General features: G+C 33.1%; 1 protein-coding gene and 1 long non-coding RNA gene across 3 annotated transcripts in view; one reads left to right on the plus strand and one right to left on the minus strand.

The window, feature by feature from the left end:
• Positions 1-16,824, plus strand: part of LOC136037243 (uncharacterized) — a 303,458-nt gene that overhangs the window by 273,130 nt on the left and 13,504 nt on the right. Inside the window, exon 3 of the long non-coding RNA XR_010619894.1 lies at positions 12,767-12,906. This is a non-coding gene — a long non-coding RNA (uncharacterized LOC136037243). The remainder of the gene's footprint in view (positions 1-12,766; positions 12,907-16,824) is intronic.
• The window catches only part of LOC136037241 (adenosine receptor A2b-like), a 157,513-nt gene that overhangs the window by 110,987 nt on the left and 29,702 nt on the right, over positions 1-16,824 (minus strand). Inside the window, exon 1 of one of the 2 annotated variants that reach the window (XM_065719855.1) lies at positions 7,465-7,587. The exons of the other annotated variant lie outside the window; for it this stretch is intronic. The gene's annotated coding sequence lies outside the window, so the exon portion shown is untranslated. Of the gene's footprint in view, positions 1-7,464; positions 7,588-16,824 lie in introns of those variants that run through there. 2 annotated transcript variants of the gene reach the window in all.

Consider the following 16,824-nt stretch of genomic DNA (forward strand, 5'->3'; position numbering starts at 1 on the left):
TATTTTAAAAATATGAAAGCCGAAATTTAACCTTACTGTTATTCTTTCCTTTATTAATATATTTACTAACTGGGCTGCCAAATTGACACATTTTGTGTCAAAATGAAACAATTTGATATTGCGTGACACAATGACACATTCAGTCGAAATGATGACACAATCGACGAAAATGACACATTTTTCAACAAAAAATTACACAATTGACAAAAATGACACATTTTTCAAAAAAATGACACATTTTTGTCATCCAAGTCTTGTTTTTTAAATGGTAATAAAAGAAAAGTAAAATTTCAATTTTCTACCTCCTGAAAAGCTACAAATTATTGGAAGGGAATAGCGCTGCCTAACGGTGGCAGTAGTACGCAAACCGTGCGGAATACAGGACAGATGCCATCACCATATTTAAAATCTAAACCACGCGAAGAAAACAGCCATAGGCGTAAATTTCAAATCAAAATGCACGCCGAATATCTGAACTTAATTGGCATCTTGATTGAGTATTTGATGTAGCCAACTGGTACGTACTTAATAGTAAAAAGTAAACAGCATGCAGTTTACCAAAGCTGTATGCATAAGCACTAACTCCCATTTTTAGGAGTACAGGAGACAGGAGGGGTATCCCACCTCGGACAAGAATACAAATTTCCAGATATCTTTCCTTCGGAATAATCGATCTGGCTTAAAAAGGCACCAACAAATATGACAAAAATACTAGATTGAAGCTGGTTGAGTGGCTTACATATTGAGTAAATAAAAAGCTTAGCCAATAAAGACGATTACGTATAGAGTCGATTACGATTACGACGTCATACGAAAAGACTATTTTCAATTTACTGTCGGATTGTCCCTAAACTTTTATAAATGTAAACTTGCCTCGTTGGCCGCCCAGACACAAATTCATAGTGTGTAACATTAATTTAATCGAATGTTTCCATTTCTTTCATGACGTCATAAAAAGGTCATGATCCCAAGATAATAGGATAAGATTAAGTTTACTCCTTTTTGAGCTGATTCGGAAAAGATTATATATTCAAAACTTTAAATAAAAATTTGACAATTAAATATGATACCATTTGTAGCGAAAATATATGGCACATTTTGTGACACATTATGGAATCTGAGATGACACAAAAAGCACATTTTCGGAAAAAATATGACACACTCCTTCAAAAAAATTTGGCAGCCCTGTTTACTAATGATTGTGTTTATGCGAACTTAAACTTTTGAAACATTTTGCTACCATTGATTTATACGTTTTGAGAAATGGCGGTCTGAACTAATGTTCTGCATACACTACCCAAGTCTATGGACGCCTTTTTGTTTGATACTATTATTAAAAATAAAAAAAACGTAAATAGACATTGAGAAGTGTGGCTTTTTCTTATTTTTATAGGTAAAAAAGCCCAACATCTTTATTTACTTATTTTTTATGTGTTTAATATCAATTATTGACAAAAAACTTAACATAACTCATCCCCTCCAAAGACCACAACATGATATGGAGGAAAAATAACCAAACAAATCCACAAAAAAGTAATACTGAACTATAACCTCACAAGGGGCTTAAAAACAAAAAACAAAACTACAACATAATATACCCTGCTACTAATAACTTAACGCTCAACATTCAACTCCTTCCTTACCACGCCTCAATCAAAATAAAACACTAGATTTAATGATCTAATACCAATTTCATCTATCAACAACGCATCCTATTACAATAATCATTAAAATCATACTTAAAAAACAATTCAGTCATCAACAGCCTTTAAATTCCCTTATATTACTATTTTTAAAATTCTCATTTAACGAATTCCATAACTTAGCCCTTCTAAAAACAAGAAAAACCCTGACCTAGACGTAACCCAACTAATAACATAAATTTTGTTCATTGACCTTGTGCTCGAATGGAAGAATCATATTTTGTTATCAGATATGGTGTAAGTAAACGGATTATTTTTCAATTATTACTACCATTAATGCTACTAAAAACTCATTGCACCACAAATCTGTCTGAGACCAATACATCTCTTTACACTTCTGCACTGACCCAGTCTATTCAAAATCTACTCTTTAGTCCCTCCTTTAAATTTGCATTTGCTTTTTGGATGCCTTAGAAAAGGATAATCAAACAGTTAGTGGTAACAAATTGTAAGTAAGGAGCAACGCGGCTCTAAGGAAACCGATACTCTAACAACGAAATTTTTATATCAAGTTATATCAAAAGAATTTGCTTATGATGCTGATTCTAAATTTTTATTATTCATTAAATTTAGTGTTACCCATCAAAGGCCACGAGTTTGGGAAAATTGTAGAAATTTTCGAAAAAAAGGGGGACACCTTTTAAAAGTCAAAGAATCTCAAATTATCGAAAGGTCAAATTTTAACGTAAAGAGCGGGATATTACGGCTGGGTCAGCACCCTCATATACGGAATAGTTTCTATTTGTTTTGAGTTTAATGTTGCTCCTTACTTTCAGCTGAAAAACTTGTTTTTTATTTAATTATAGCACCAAAATTAGGAGTTGCGTGAACGAAATTTGGGACTCTAGCAAAAAGTTTCCGATCTACTGGAAAATATAAATTAGAATAAGAAAATGGTCTGACAGATGATAAAAAGGGATGAATTACAATTCATCCATACTTTAAGATTTTGCCGAATGGTCAGTTTGTAAAGTTTAAAACTTGAGCCAACATTCCTAAGAGTTCTATTGCGCTTGCTTCATATCTACAAGTGAAGAAATTGAAAGATTTCTTGCAATACCTTAACCTGTTACTATTTTTATACAAGTTTCATATACAGATTCGGAAGCCCTTTTCAATAAGTTGAAAACTAAATAAATACCTGAGAAATCGAGGTTATGAAGTTTCGATGTTTAGTTCATATTTACGAACTGTCGTTGTGAAAATCTGTTTCTGACATCTGAAATATGTCATTAGAACAAACAAATAATACAAAATATATGGTTAAATAAATTCACAACACCTACACTCCACCCCACCATTTGTTTGGAAAACACGAGAATAAACAAGTTACACCGAATTCAATTCATGATTATTTGTGGGTAATTTAGGGAGTACTGATAAATGGATAAATACTTATCATTGAAGTTTTTCATTTTCACCAAAATAGGTTTGTAAAAGTATTTGTGCTTCTGGTTACAAATGGGAGGCTATTAATAAAATATAACCATTTATATTATAAGTTAAAATTATTTTTATATTTATTATATATAATTTATATTAATATAGGCTATTTATAATTATATATGTATATTTATAAGGTATTTATAATTAATATATTTATAAAAAATTATAATTATATATTAATATAATTATTAATTACTTATAATTTATAATTTATAAATATTTATAATTATTTAATTATAATTTTATATTTATGATTAATTAATATAATTATAATTATTTATTTATAATTATTTTATTTTAATTTTTATTTACATAAAAATAATAATTAATTTATTATTATTTATAATTATTTTTTTAATTTATAATTAATTATATTTATAATTATTTATTATTTATATTTATAATATAAATTATAACTAATATATTTATTATATATAATTAATACATGTCTAATTTATAATTAATATGTGTCAAGTATATACTTCAAACATTGTACCCATGTTCATGCCACACCTTTCTCAATTGTTACTGCTGCAATGAATTTTCATTGTGTGTAATTGGAGGGCCCAAGTCGTACGTATTTTATCTCACGATTATTTATAGATTTTTAGAGAGTACCCTTTAATTATTATAAATTTATTATTGAGTTTCTTAAGACTAGGGTTTGACTGATTCATTTCCACATTTATCATTAGAAATCATTAAGTTTACAGTGCCATTATTTAAAATCCTATACCCCGACAGACTTTAATGTCATAGACAATTTGTATCCTGTTAACATTTCATAGTTCAGGGATTAAAGTGGCAATGTTTTTTATGACTAAACGTTCATTGGGACCAGTTGGCTATTGGAAACACATTCAAGAATTACGCTCAGGTTATATCTTAGAAAACCAGTTTCATAGCTACAAAACAAGTGATGGGTGATACAATGCACTGAAATTCGACAGAATGCATTTGGCTTGTATAATTTGGGCTATATATTTGCACATTTGGGGTGGAGGTTCGGATTAGGTTACGTTAGGTTGGGTTAGGATAGGTTTCCATAATTTTGTTTCTAAGGTATTATTTTATCATTATTTTTGTTATTTTTCATTAGGATTAAGGTTACTTCTTTTTTTTGGGTGTGTTTCCAATAGCCAACAAGTATCCATTCGTTACTAAAAACTATTATGTAACAATATGAATATCCTGAATCAAATTGCACCAAGTACATATTTCACAAATGACGGTTGATTTCTATCGAAACTGGAAATTAAGGATTACCGAACTTGCTATAGTCATAGATTAATACAAGTGTGTGCTATATTGTATTTAATAAAAAACTTTTGGACCCTTCTGAAAATGATAAAGAATAAACAATCTACAGAGACTCGGCAAAGAAACAAAAATATATGACTCTTTCACAGAAGGTTAGTACAAAATCTAAATACGTTATTCCCAAAGTCATAAATCTTTTCACTGTTTTTCCGTTTCGCAAAATATTTACTACGTTTACCCACTTATCCGTCCTGGCTAAGTGTTTGGCGCGCTGGTTTGAGAATTCTTTGTCCAAGGGGCACGTGTTCGATCCCTGTCGTAGCCAATTACCAAATGTGGGATAGGGGTCAGTGGCGTGACTCTGTAAGCCCAGCCAGAGTCGAACCAGCTCTAAATGGGTACCTGGGGAAGTCTTGGGAAGGTAAGCAGGAAAGGTATGTGAAAGCAGAGGATGGCTGGCCCTGAGCCCCCAATAGCACTTCTTGGCTGAAGGGCCGTGAAACGGAGATCAGCACTACCGGTTTGGATCTTGAGGGTTTAGTGCCGTAATAGGCTACTTGCTGGTTTTTTTTTTTTTTTTTTTTTTTTTTTTTTTTTTTTTTTTTTTTTTTATCCTTTTGCCATAGAAATACGCCAATATTCAGAATGCGTATGTTTTCTTTCTGTGGCGTGTTTCCATTTCATTGGTTATCTGTTCTTCTTTTTAAGCGATTAATTAGAACAAAAACAAAACCTCCAGGAAAAGAAGTTTTCGAAGAAAAGTGTAGGGCCATTTAAAACTTAAGACGAACCCAAATAAAGTCTTCTAATAATTTTAAGTTAAAAAGGCAAGAAACTACTGTCAGTGAATAATTTAAACCCAAACAAACATGAAATTAAATAAATGAATCTTAAAACAATTAAAAATCAAAATGAACAATGAAGTTAAACTTAAAATGAACAGAAATTACTACACATAGGACTTTGGCTATACCCTCCCTCCTACTAACCATAAGCCTTCTAACTTCCATTGTGTGTCATTTACGTTTCTTGAAACCTGTACATAGGCCTGCTTTTTAAAAGCGTGCTTCAATTTAAAAAAATATTGATGAAAAATAAAGAATTAAATCACAATAATAATTAAGATGACTGGAAAAATAAATAATGAAAAAGAACTGAACGTTTGAAATACAATAGTATTAATCCTAAAATCTCAGCAATACGAATTTTAAGATTTTATTTAATAGCATTTTTTTAATTAGCATTTAGCATTAGCATTTTTATTTAATTAGCGTTTTTTTTTGTTATCAAACAGTTCGTGGTAACGAACTGTAGTAAGGAGCGAAATTACTCCTTATATGAAAGGGGTTTTTCCTCCTCAACTCCCCGCTCTTTACGCTAAGGTTTTTTACTGTTTTAAAAAGTACAGTTAAGAGAGAGAGTCAAACTTTAGCGTAAAGAGCGGGGCGTTGAGGAGGAAAAGCCCCTTTCATATACGGAGTAATTTCTGTTGGTTTTAAGTTTTAATGTCGCTCCTTACTTTCATTAAAAAAAAACTTGTTTTTTTTGTTTAATAGTTGTAAAAGTTCAGTTAAAAATACATCTTGTTCAGAGTAAACTGCAAATGATACAATGGACTTCATAAGGCTTACGGTTAGAAGTGGGCAGTAGCCAAACTCCTATGTGTCGTAATTTTTGTTCATTTAAAGTTTGATTTGAGTATTTTTTACTTGTTTTAGGGTTTAACTGTTGAGCTATATCAGTAATTGTTAATTTCATAATTTATGTGATAATTTATTTTCATTTCTGTTTGTTTTGGTTTTCAACTGTTCATTTACAGTAATTCCTGGACGTTTTAAAGTTGAGTGATTATTGTAGGACTGTATCTGTGTTCGTCTTTGAGTTTTAAATGAACCTGTATTTTTTTTTTTAAATAAATTTTGTTTTCTTTTTGTACTTTTTGTAAATTTTGTTCTTTTTGTTCATTTTGTTCTTTTTTGTTCTTTTTGTAAATTTTGTTTTCGATTAATTTGTGTTCGTTTTGGTTACCGAAGCTCCATCATTGGTTCATATAATGAATGTTTGTCCAGTTTTCAGGCTTCCGTTTAAAAATTGAAATATCGGAATTCTTAAGTTGCGTAAGGCGCTATGAACACACAACCATTAAATCTAACATAACTTAAGGAAAAAAAAAAAACAGACCCAGCAACCTTTCTTCAGCGAAGTTCAGAATTGATTGAAGTCCCGGTTAAACTTTGCCGAAGTAAGGATGCTGGGACTGTTTTTTGAAATTTTTATTCTAGTTTTAATGGTTGTATGTTATTATAAGTCTCTTTTCTTTTATATGTATATGTTTTACTGAGAACGGCCCTTGGACATAGGGTCGAAATATTCATTCAAATATAGAATCTCACTGTTTTGCGAAAAGAATTCCCTATTGTTCTTCTTATTGTTGACGTTTATGATGGAAAGGCAGTGTGGTCTTCGTCGTTATTTACATTGAAAGATATACCGAGACGATTAGGTCAAGTCCTAATGATAAAAGATGAAAAGCAGAACGTTCTAGTATGGAAGGGAAAGACATCATGAGCAAATATTTGAAGTATTTTGAACCTCAGAGGACAAAGTAGCCGCAGGTGGCTTGATGCTACGATAAGTTGTTAGCAGGACTATTAGAAGTAACAGTAGTAGTAGCAGCATTACAAGCAGTAGTAGTAGTAATATTAGTATTAGGAGTGGTATATATAGCTTCCCAGGAATGACTCTAAAACCGTAACTAGCTTGTAGAAAGCTTTTTTGAAGGTCGTAAATCCACCTCTTATTTAGGGGTTAGTAATTTTGAGACAGAAGTAAAAATCGACTTTTTGAAAAGCTTAGATTTGATTAACTACCTTTTGGTTTGCAATTCTAGGGAAGGTGGTATTTGGAATTAGAGTCACTCTCTTTCAGCCCAGTTAAATAAGTAAACCATTTTATAAATTGGGACCTCAGCTCAACTAGTCCAGTAAACATAGTTAGTAAATTGCACAATTAGTAACACGTCTAATATTTTTTAGAAATTAATTCAAGAAATCACCTTGGCTATTAAGTGTAAACTATTTCCCGAAAAATGTTTAGAGATTAATATTCACAGCATGACGTTAAATCCATGACTGAGTGCTCAACACTTTCCTACCGTCCACAAATTAAGAGCCTTTTTCTGCATAAATATATATCTCTATGCTCTATTCATGCTCTATACATGGCGAATGAAAAGCTTGTATACTTTACATAATAATCTTTTAAAGCGTGACCATATTGACACTATGAACATATATTTTAGGCATGCCAATGTGAAGTTTATTTGATTGTCAAGGTGTGGTAATTATGTGATTCGCTTTGGAAATACGTGTATCTTATCTTGTATAAGGTTTAGGCAGCGGGAGAAATTTTTTCTACCTATTTCCAAATTAAGCCTTCTCTCTCCATTTTTGGCTCTGTTTTTGTTTGCCCATACGATTTGATACAAGATGAAATATATTTTTCCAAAAAAGTAAAAGAAAGAAAAAAAAAGAATCATGAAACAAAAAAAGAATGAGCCTATTATCAAACAGTTTGTGGTAATGAACTGTAGTAAGGAGCGACCCGGCTCAATAGTAACTAAAACTCTAAAACAATAGATTTTAATAACAATAGCTACATCAAAAGAATTGCATTTTAAGGCTGATTTTAAATATATAAGTTTCATTAAGTTTAGTCTTACCCATCAAATGTTACGAGCCTGAGAAAATTTGCCTAATTTTAGAAATAGGGGGATACAACCCCTAAAAGTCATAGAATCTTAACAAAATCACACCATCAGATTCAGCGTATCAGAGAACCCTATTGAAGAAGTTTGAAGCTCTTATCTACAAAAATGTGGAATTTTGTATTTTTTGCCAGAAGGCAGATCACGGATGCGTGTTTATTTCTTTGTTTTTTGTTGTTGTTTTTTCCAGGGGTGATCGTATTGACCCAGTGGTCCTAGAACCTTGCGAGAGGGCTCATTCTAACGGAAATGAAAAGTTATAGTGCCCTTTTTAAGTGATAAAAAAAATTGGAAGGCACCTAGGCCCCCTCCCACGCTAATTATTTCCCCAACGTCACCGGATAAAAATTCTGAGATAGCCATTCTATTCACCATAGTCAAAAATTCTTATAACTATGTCTTTGGGGACGAATTACTCCCCCACAATCCCCGGAGGAGGGGCTGCAAGTTACAAACTTTGACCAGTGCTTACATATAGTAATGGTGATTGGGAAGTATCCATACGTTTTCAGGGGGATTTTTTGGTTGGGGGAGGGGTTGAGAATAGGAGAATATGTTGAGGGAACTTCCCATGGAGGAATCGGTCATGGGGGAAGAAAATTTCCATGAAGGGAGCGCAAGATTTACTAGCATTATTTAAAAAAAAAACAATGAAAAAATAAATATGAAAAAGTTTTTTCAATTAAAAGTAAGGAACAGCATTAAAACAAATTAAACAGAAATTATTACGCATATGAGGGGTTCACCTCCTCCTAATACCTCGCTATTTACGCTAAAGTATTTTTAGTAATTTCAACTATTTATTCTATGGTTTTTATGATGCAGGGCTCATTCTTAAGAAATTGGGACAATATTTAAGCTTTAGTGTAAAGAGCGTGGTACTGACGAGGGGGTGAACCGCCTCCCCCATACTCGTAATAAAAACATGAGAATACAGAAGTATATTACTTAAACTAATTTGTAAGTTACGTATATCTTTTACTAATAAAAACATTCGTAAGAAAATAACAGTTCTAGTTGCCTTTTTAAGTAACAAAAAAATCGGAGGGCAACTAGGCCTCCTCTCCCGCTCCTTTTTTTCAAAGTCATTCGATCAAAAATATGAGAAAGCCATTTAGCCAAAAAAAAAATATGCAAATTTCGTTTTAATTATTCATCTGCGGAGAGCCATAATCAAAACATGCGTTGATTCAAAAACGTTCAAAAATTAAACAAAAAACAACTTTTTTTTAACTGAAAGTAAGGAGCGACATTAAACTTAAAACGAACAGAAATTACTTCGTATATGAAAGGGGCTGACTCCTCATCAACGCCCCGCTCTTTACGATCAATTATCTTATGTTTTAAAAAGTAGAGTTAAGAGAAAGAGTAAAATTTTAGCGTAAAGATCAGGGCGTTCATGAGGAGGCAGCCCCTTTCATATACGAAGTAATTTCTATTCGTTTTAAGTTTTAATGTCGCTCCTTACTTTCAGTTAAAGAAACTTGTTTTTTTTTGTTTAATTGCAACAAAGGCTCCGTGGTTGTAAAGAAAACACATATACTATTGATACACAATCTCATAAACGCTAAATAAAACAAGAGCTAAGAGCTCATATGGCACTTGTGACGAGGCCAGAAGAGCCAAGAGCCAAGAACTCATATGCTATGGGCTCTAACAAAATTCTAAGAGTCAATAGATTGATTTAAAAGGAAAATCAGAGGCTTAATGGTCGGGGATTCCGGTCGGGATTTAAAATAACAGCTCCGAGTCATGATGTCCTTCTAGATATATAATTCATTAAGATCCGATCACCCCCTTGTAAGTTATAAATACCTCATTTTTTCTAACTATTCCTCTCCCTTCAGCCCCCCAGATGGTCGAATCAGGAAAAACCACTTTATCAAGCCAATTTGTGCAGCTGCCTGACACGCCTACAAATTTTCATCGTCCTAGCACGTCCAGAAGCACCAAGCTTGTCAAAGCGCTGAACCCCCCCCATAACTCACCCAAAGAGAGTGAATTTAGTACGGTTACGTCAATAACGTATCTAGAACTTGTGTTTATTCTTCCCATCACGTTTCATCCCAATCTCTTCACTCTAAGCGTTTTTCAAGATTTCTGTTTCCCCCCCTCCAACCCCCTATGTCCCCACATTCAATTCGATTCGAAAATAGAGCATCTGAGACATACGATTCTTCTATATATCAAGTTTCATTAAGATCCGATCACCTAGTCGTAAGATAAAGATACCCCAGTTTTCACGTTTTCCAAGAATTCCGGTTCCTCCCTCCAACTACTCCCAATGTTACAGCATCTGGTCGTAATTTAGACTAAGAGATCTAAAGTACAAGATCCTTCTAAATATCAAATTTCATTAAGATCTGATCACCCGTTCGTAAGTTAACAAATACCTCATTTTTTCTAATTTTTCCGAATTACTCCCCCCCCCCAACTCCACCAAAGAGAGCGGATCCGGTCCAGTTATGTCAGTCACGTATCATGGACTTGTTTTTATTCTTTCCACTTAGTTTTATCCTGATCTCTCCCCTATAAGTATTTTCTAAGATCTCTGCCCCCCCCCAATGACGCTGGATCCGGTTGGGATTTAAAATAAGAGATCTGAGTTACGAGGTCCTTCTAAATAAGAAGTTTCATGAAGATCCGATCACTCCTTCGTAAGTTAAAAATACCTCATTTTTTCCAATTTTTTAGAATTAACCCTCTCCCCCCCAACTCCCCCAAATAGAGCGGATCCGTTCCGGTTATGTCAATCACGTATCTATGACATCTGCTTATTTTTCCATCAAGTTTCATCCCGATCCCTCCACTCTAAGCGTGTTCCGAGATTTTACGTTCCCCCTCCAAGTCCCCCCGATGTGCCCGGATCTAGTCAGGATTTAAAATGAGAGCTCTGAGACACGATATCCTTCCAAACATCAAATTTCATTAAGGTCCCATCACCCGTTCGTAAGTTAAAAATACTTCTTTTTTTCTAATTTTTCAGAATTAACCCTCCCCCCAACTACCCCAAAGAGAGCGGATCCGTTCCGGTTATGTCAATCACGTATCTAGGACTTGTGCTCATTTTTCCCACCAGGTTTCATCCCGATCCCTCCACTTTAAGCGTTTTTCAAGATTTTAGGTCCCCCAGCTCCCCCAATATCACCAGATCCGGTCAGGATTTAAGATAAGAGGTCTAAGACACGACATCCTTCTAAATTTCAAATTTCATTAAGATCCGATCACTCCTTCGTAAGTTAAAAATACCTCATTTTTTATTTTTCAGAATTAACAGCCCCCCACCCCCCAACTCCCCCAAACGGAGCAGATCCGTTTTGGTTATGTCAATCACGTATCTAGGACTTCAGCTTATTTTCCCCACCAAGGTTCATCCCGATCCCTCTACTCTAAGTGTTTTCCAAGATTTTAGGTTCTCCCCCCTCCAACTCCCCCCGATATGCCCGGATCTGGTCAGGATTTAAAATGAGAGCTCTGAGACACGATATCCTTCCAAAAATTATATTTCATTAAGGTCCCATCTCCCGTTCGTAAGTTAAAAATACTTGATTTTTTCTATTTTTTCAGAATTAAGAGAATTTCTTATGCTTTTTGACACCGAACGAGAAGGAAAGTTTCGGCTGGTTCAAAGGGTTTATTTTATTATTGCTTTTCTTTTATTTTAATGCAGAACTAGGAGATTTCGAAGTTCGTGAAAATTTAAGCTGAAACATTTGAGAATGTTTTCTAAATTACAATTAAAACCTAAACTCAAAACAGTTAAACGTTCTTTTTTTAAAGCATAAATAGTTACTCACTAATGATTTTACAGAAATGTTCTTAATAAGCCTCCCAAGTCCTGAATAGAATCCTAACTCGTTACAAAATTGACCCGAGCCCAAGCTGTGGAATTTCAGGGACGTAATGCCCAAAGTCTAAGCTGCAGATTAACTTAGTGTAAAATGAACAATGTCCTGAGTTGGTGCAAAAACGCGCCAAATTCTCGTTCGTCAGAAATTGCTTCTCCAATCATTGTACGAAATTGGTGGGACTCGTTTGAAACTGATTGAACACGATCTATGGTCCAAGGAAACTTAGAACGAAGAATTTTCAAAAGTGTATGTCTTTTCAAGCCCAGCTTCCATGTGTACAAAGTAGTGAAATCCGCTTGAAATTTTATGGGCACATTGCTATAGTCAAAGAAACTCTCTCTAAGAAGATTTCAGTTACTGAACCCTTCTAGTCAAGTAGTTACATGGTTCAAAATTTCTACAGTCTGTTCTCCTATTTTCTGCTAGTTTGGAGCTTGACCTGATAATTCATTCCAATTATGTTCATTTTTGGTTTCCCTGATTCAATCATAAGAATTCATATTCGTTTTAAGCTTAGTTTGATATCTCGGTTTTATCTTTGTTTGTTTGTAGATATCATTTAGTCATTCATAGTGTGTTTCTTCTTAAGTTCCTTTTTTTAAGTTTATTATAATGCTATATTTCTGTCCCTCTTAGATTTTAATTTCGCTCTTTATTTTTCTTTCTAAGGTTTTTTTATAAAAGATAAAAAAAAATTATTATCAGAAAAACGAGCAAGTAAAATTTGATTATGTTTTCAGTGAACGGAAAAGAAGCGATTCCCTGTTAGGAATTACGCTAATGGACTGATGAATCTTAAATGGATAGAACTTTATCAACAAAGAGAGCAAAAGAAAGAAGAAGAGATGAAGAAATCTAAAAAATGGAATTTATTTTATATGTAGGCTATGTCTTCTTATTTCCCACCCTCTCTCTCTCTCCTTCTCTCTTTCTCCTTCTCTCTGTCTCTCTCTCTCTCTCTCTCTCTCTCTCTCTCTCTCTCTCTCTCTCTCTCTCTCTCTCTCTCTCTCTCTCTCTCTCTCTCTCTCTCTCTCTCTCTCTCTCTCTCTCTCTCTCTCTCTCTCTTTCTCTCTTGCCGTCTCTTTTTTCCTAATCTAGGGATAACAATTCTTAATTTAGAAAAATTTCTCTTGTCTTATATTTCCGCTTGTCTCGCAATCATAGAAACCCTGGAAACTAAGGTGACATTTTTCTTATCAATTTAGTACAGCAAATAGGACCGTTTTGATAAAGAAAGAGATAGCTTAGAGATAAATTCCCTTGTTATATTGCACTTATGTCTGTGTCTGTCAATTATAATAATAGTCTCTGAGCAGCTTGCATGCATTTTACCAGAAGTGTATTAGGTTTCAAACTTATATATTACATTGTTGCTGCTTATCAAATTAAAAAAAGAAATCTAAAAAAAAAATAAATAACAAGCGAAATAAAAGTGCAACTTTAAAAGTTAGTAATACATGTTAGCGCTCCATCAAACCATACACTAAAATTTGACTACTGCTTCTGATTTTTAAAGCAAGTTAGGTTCCAAAGTAATAAATCGCCTTCTTGCTGCATACCAAATTAAAAAAAAAAATACCAAATGGAATAAAATAGTGACATTAAAAGTTTGTTAATACATATAAATTATGCCGTTTGGGAAGGGAATAAACACTACATCAAACCAAACCCCATTTTACACTAAAATGGGGTTGGGTTTCTTAGGTGACTTAGGTCCCGAAGATAAAAAAAAAATTCGGTACTTACCAACTTAAAAAAAATCATAAAAACGACAAAAATATCGGTTTTCGTATTATTCCAAAAACTGTTCCTAAAATCTGCTCTTGGCTTTCGAAAGCTCTTAAGCCGAAGTGGCCAGCCATGACAACAAACAACAAAGAGAGATAAAACTCAACGAAAAACCATTAAACGAGACTGCGGCCAGAAGAGAGATGAAAGACTAAAACAACGCGGATATTTCGCGCCTGTATGTAAAATAGGCGTCCTCAGCACAAGATAAAAAGAAAAAAAAACTAAACTAAAAACAAATAAAACCACTACTAATAATAATAAATACAATTGTCGCTACTGATCCACGTAGGGAAAAGAAGCTATTAGAGTTACTTCAATGAGAACATCAAAGCAACTGAGGAAAAATTATAAAAATGGAAACTAAGTTAACCATTCTTTTGTGAAATAATTTTCTTGTTAGCTAATATTGAAGCAATTCTTTTTGGTCCAGTAGGTAATCCTGTCCCCTGGTGATTATGTAAAATTTTGATTCCCTTATTGACTATTGGTTCATTTTTCAAAAAACAATCGTAAATCGGGTCAATGTTGAGATTTCCCGTGTCCCTATTTATTGGAAGATTAGCAAACATATGTTTTTTAACTTCTATAGCCTCCCTCCCCACTGAGAAAAACCCCTATCATTAGAAATAGCTGTGGCCTCATCAAATTGTATAAAATGTTCACGGTGAAAGAATGTGTGTTCAGCCAGAGTCGAAAAAAAGTTTCAGGAGGCTTTTTTAATTGAAGGATTTTTTTTAATAAGTTGCGATGCTCAATAATATTTGAAGGAAATGACAAACTACCTTTTTTGATATCCTATTGATTAAAAGTGATTTCCATTTACTGTTCTCAGTTCATTGAAAGCCTACACACAATGATAGGTATTTGAACTGTCATTCGTGCCACCCTATTTCAGTGAAACGAGGGGTTGTGATTACACTGTTGGATAGAACTTTCAGAATTTGTTCCCAGGAGTTTTTAGATTCTGAATTGTTATATTTGAGGAGTATCTTATTTTGTAATAGTAACCCGATTAAATTCATTGATAAAACAATAAAAAATAGACGCATTAAACACAACAATAGGGTTATTGGGTTTCACAGTGCACAGAATTAAACTTGCGAAAAGTTTCATTTCTTTGCCTTATGAAATTATTTTGGAGGAGATGCTTAAGCGAATTTTTTGTGAACATAACATTGCTCCATGACCATTTATACATGAAACTTTTTTTCGGCTCTGGCTGAACATACATTCTTTCATCCTGAACATTTTATATAATTTGATGAGGCCACAGCTATTTCTAATAATAGGGGTTTTTCCCAGTGGGTGCGGGAGGCTATAGAAATTAAAAAAATATTTGATAATCTTACAATAAATAGGGACACGGGAAATTTAAATTTTGACCCAATTAGTGACTGTCTTTTGAAAAATGAACCAACAGTTAATAAGGGAATTAGAATTTTACATAATCACCAGAGGAAAAGATTATCTACTGGACCAAAAATAGTTGTTTCAATATTAGCTAACAAGAGGATTATTTCTCAACAGAATAGTTAACTTAATTTCAATTTTTTTAATTTTTCCTCAGTTGCTTTGATCTTCTCATTGAAGTAACTTTACTAGCTTCTTCTCCCTACGTGGATAAGTAGCTACAATTCTGTTTATCAATTTTGATGGTGGTTTTATTTGTCTTTTGTTTAGTGTTTTTTCTTTTTATCTTATGATGAGGACGCCTAGTTTACATCAGGCGAAATATCCGCGTTGTTTTGGTCTTTCATCTCTTTTCTCTCTACTGGCCACAGTCTCGTTTGATGTTTTTTTTTGTTGAGTTTTATCTCTCTTTGTTGTTTGTTGTCTTGGCTTTCGGAAATGTTAAACTTCATGCTATGCATTTGTTTACATCATAGTCCTTTTCTAAGGTATTTACTTCATTTCCTAAAATCCTCCAAATTTTCAAAACTTAATAACTCTTGATGAACAAAATTTTAACTTAAATCTTTTAAAAAGATTTGCATTCTCATCAAAACCGATTGTTCTGATGCATATATCGTCAATAAATTCTATTTTTTATGAGTTTCGATTTTAACTGACCAAATTTCTAAACATACGTCGTTTTTGAATTGTACAAATTTTCTGATACTAATGTTATTGGCAAGTTTAAAATTGCTCAATTTTGAAAAATGAAACGTAGCTTCAAAATATTTTTTTTATATATAAATATTATTGTCAGTATTCTGGTCATTAGAGCTTCAGTTTCTATTAAATAGTCACTCTTTACCTACTGTTCAGTATCATTAACAGTTTGTTAATATTAATGGAGCAACATACTTGAAAGTTGCCATTTCATTTTGTTACTATGATAGGCTATGCAAGCTAAAAAGATGAGTTTTTGGCCAAAAAGGAATAAAAGGGAAAATAGGATCTGTAAATGACAACAATTCAAAAATAGCATTATCTATCAGCGCCCGCTTTTTAAACTCTGTTTCTTTTTGAATATCTGAACAGTTTTTGGTCAGTTGATTTATTGGAATTGAGCTGCAATTTTTTGAAGTATTAGTCTTTTTGGCAATTAAATAAAAAAAAACAAGTTTTTTTAAATGAAAGTAAGGAGCAACATAAAACTTAAAACGAACAGAAATTACTCCGTATATGAAAGGGGCTTTTTCTCCTCAACGCCCCGCTCTTTACGCTAAAGTTTGACTCCTTCTTTTAACTCTATTTTTAAAACAATAAGAAACTTTAGCGAAAAGAGCGGGGCTTTGAGGAGGAAAAGCCCCTTTCATATACGGAATAATTTCTGTTCGTTTTAAGTTTTTATGTTGCTCCTTACTTTCATTTTAAAAAAACTTGTTTTTTTTTTCAAAACATGCATTAATGCATGTTTTGATCTTGGCTCTCTGCACATAAATAATTAAAACGAAATTTGCATATTAATTAATCACAATTAATCGGAAGATTTTGAGAAAAAAGGAGCGAGGAAGGAGGCCTAGTTGCCCTCCAAGTTTTTTATTACTTAAACAAGTAACTA

The sequence above is a fragment of the Artemia franciscana genome, chromosome 16 (assembly GCF_032884065.1).
Source record: "Artemia franciscana chromosome 16, ASM3288406v1, whole genome shotgun sequence".
Lineage (NCBI taxonomy): Eukaryota > Metazoa > Arthropoda > Branchiopoda > Anostraca > Artemiidae > Artemia > Artemia franciscana.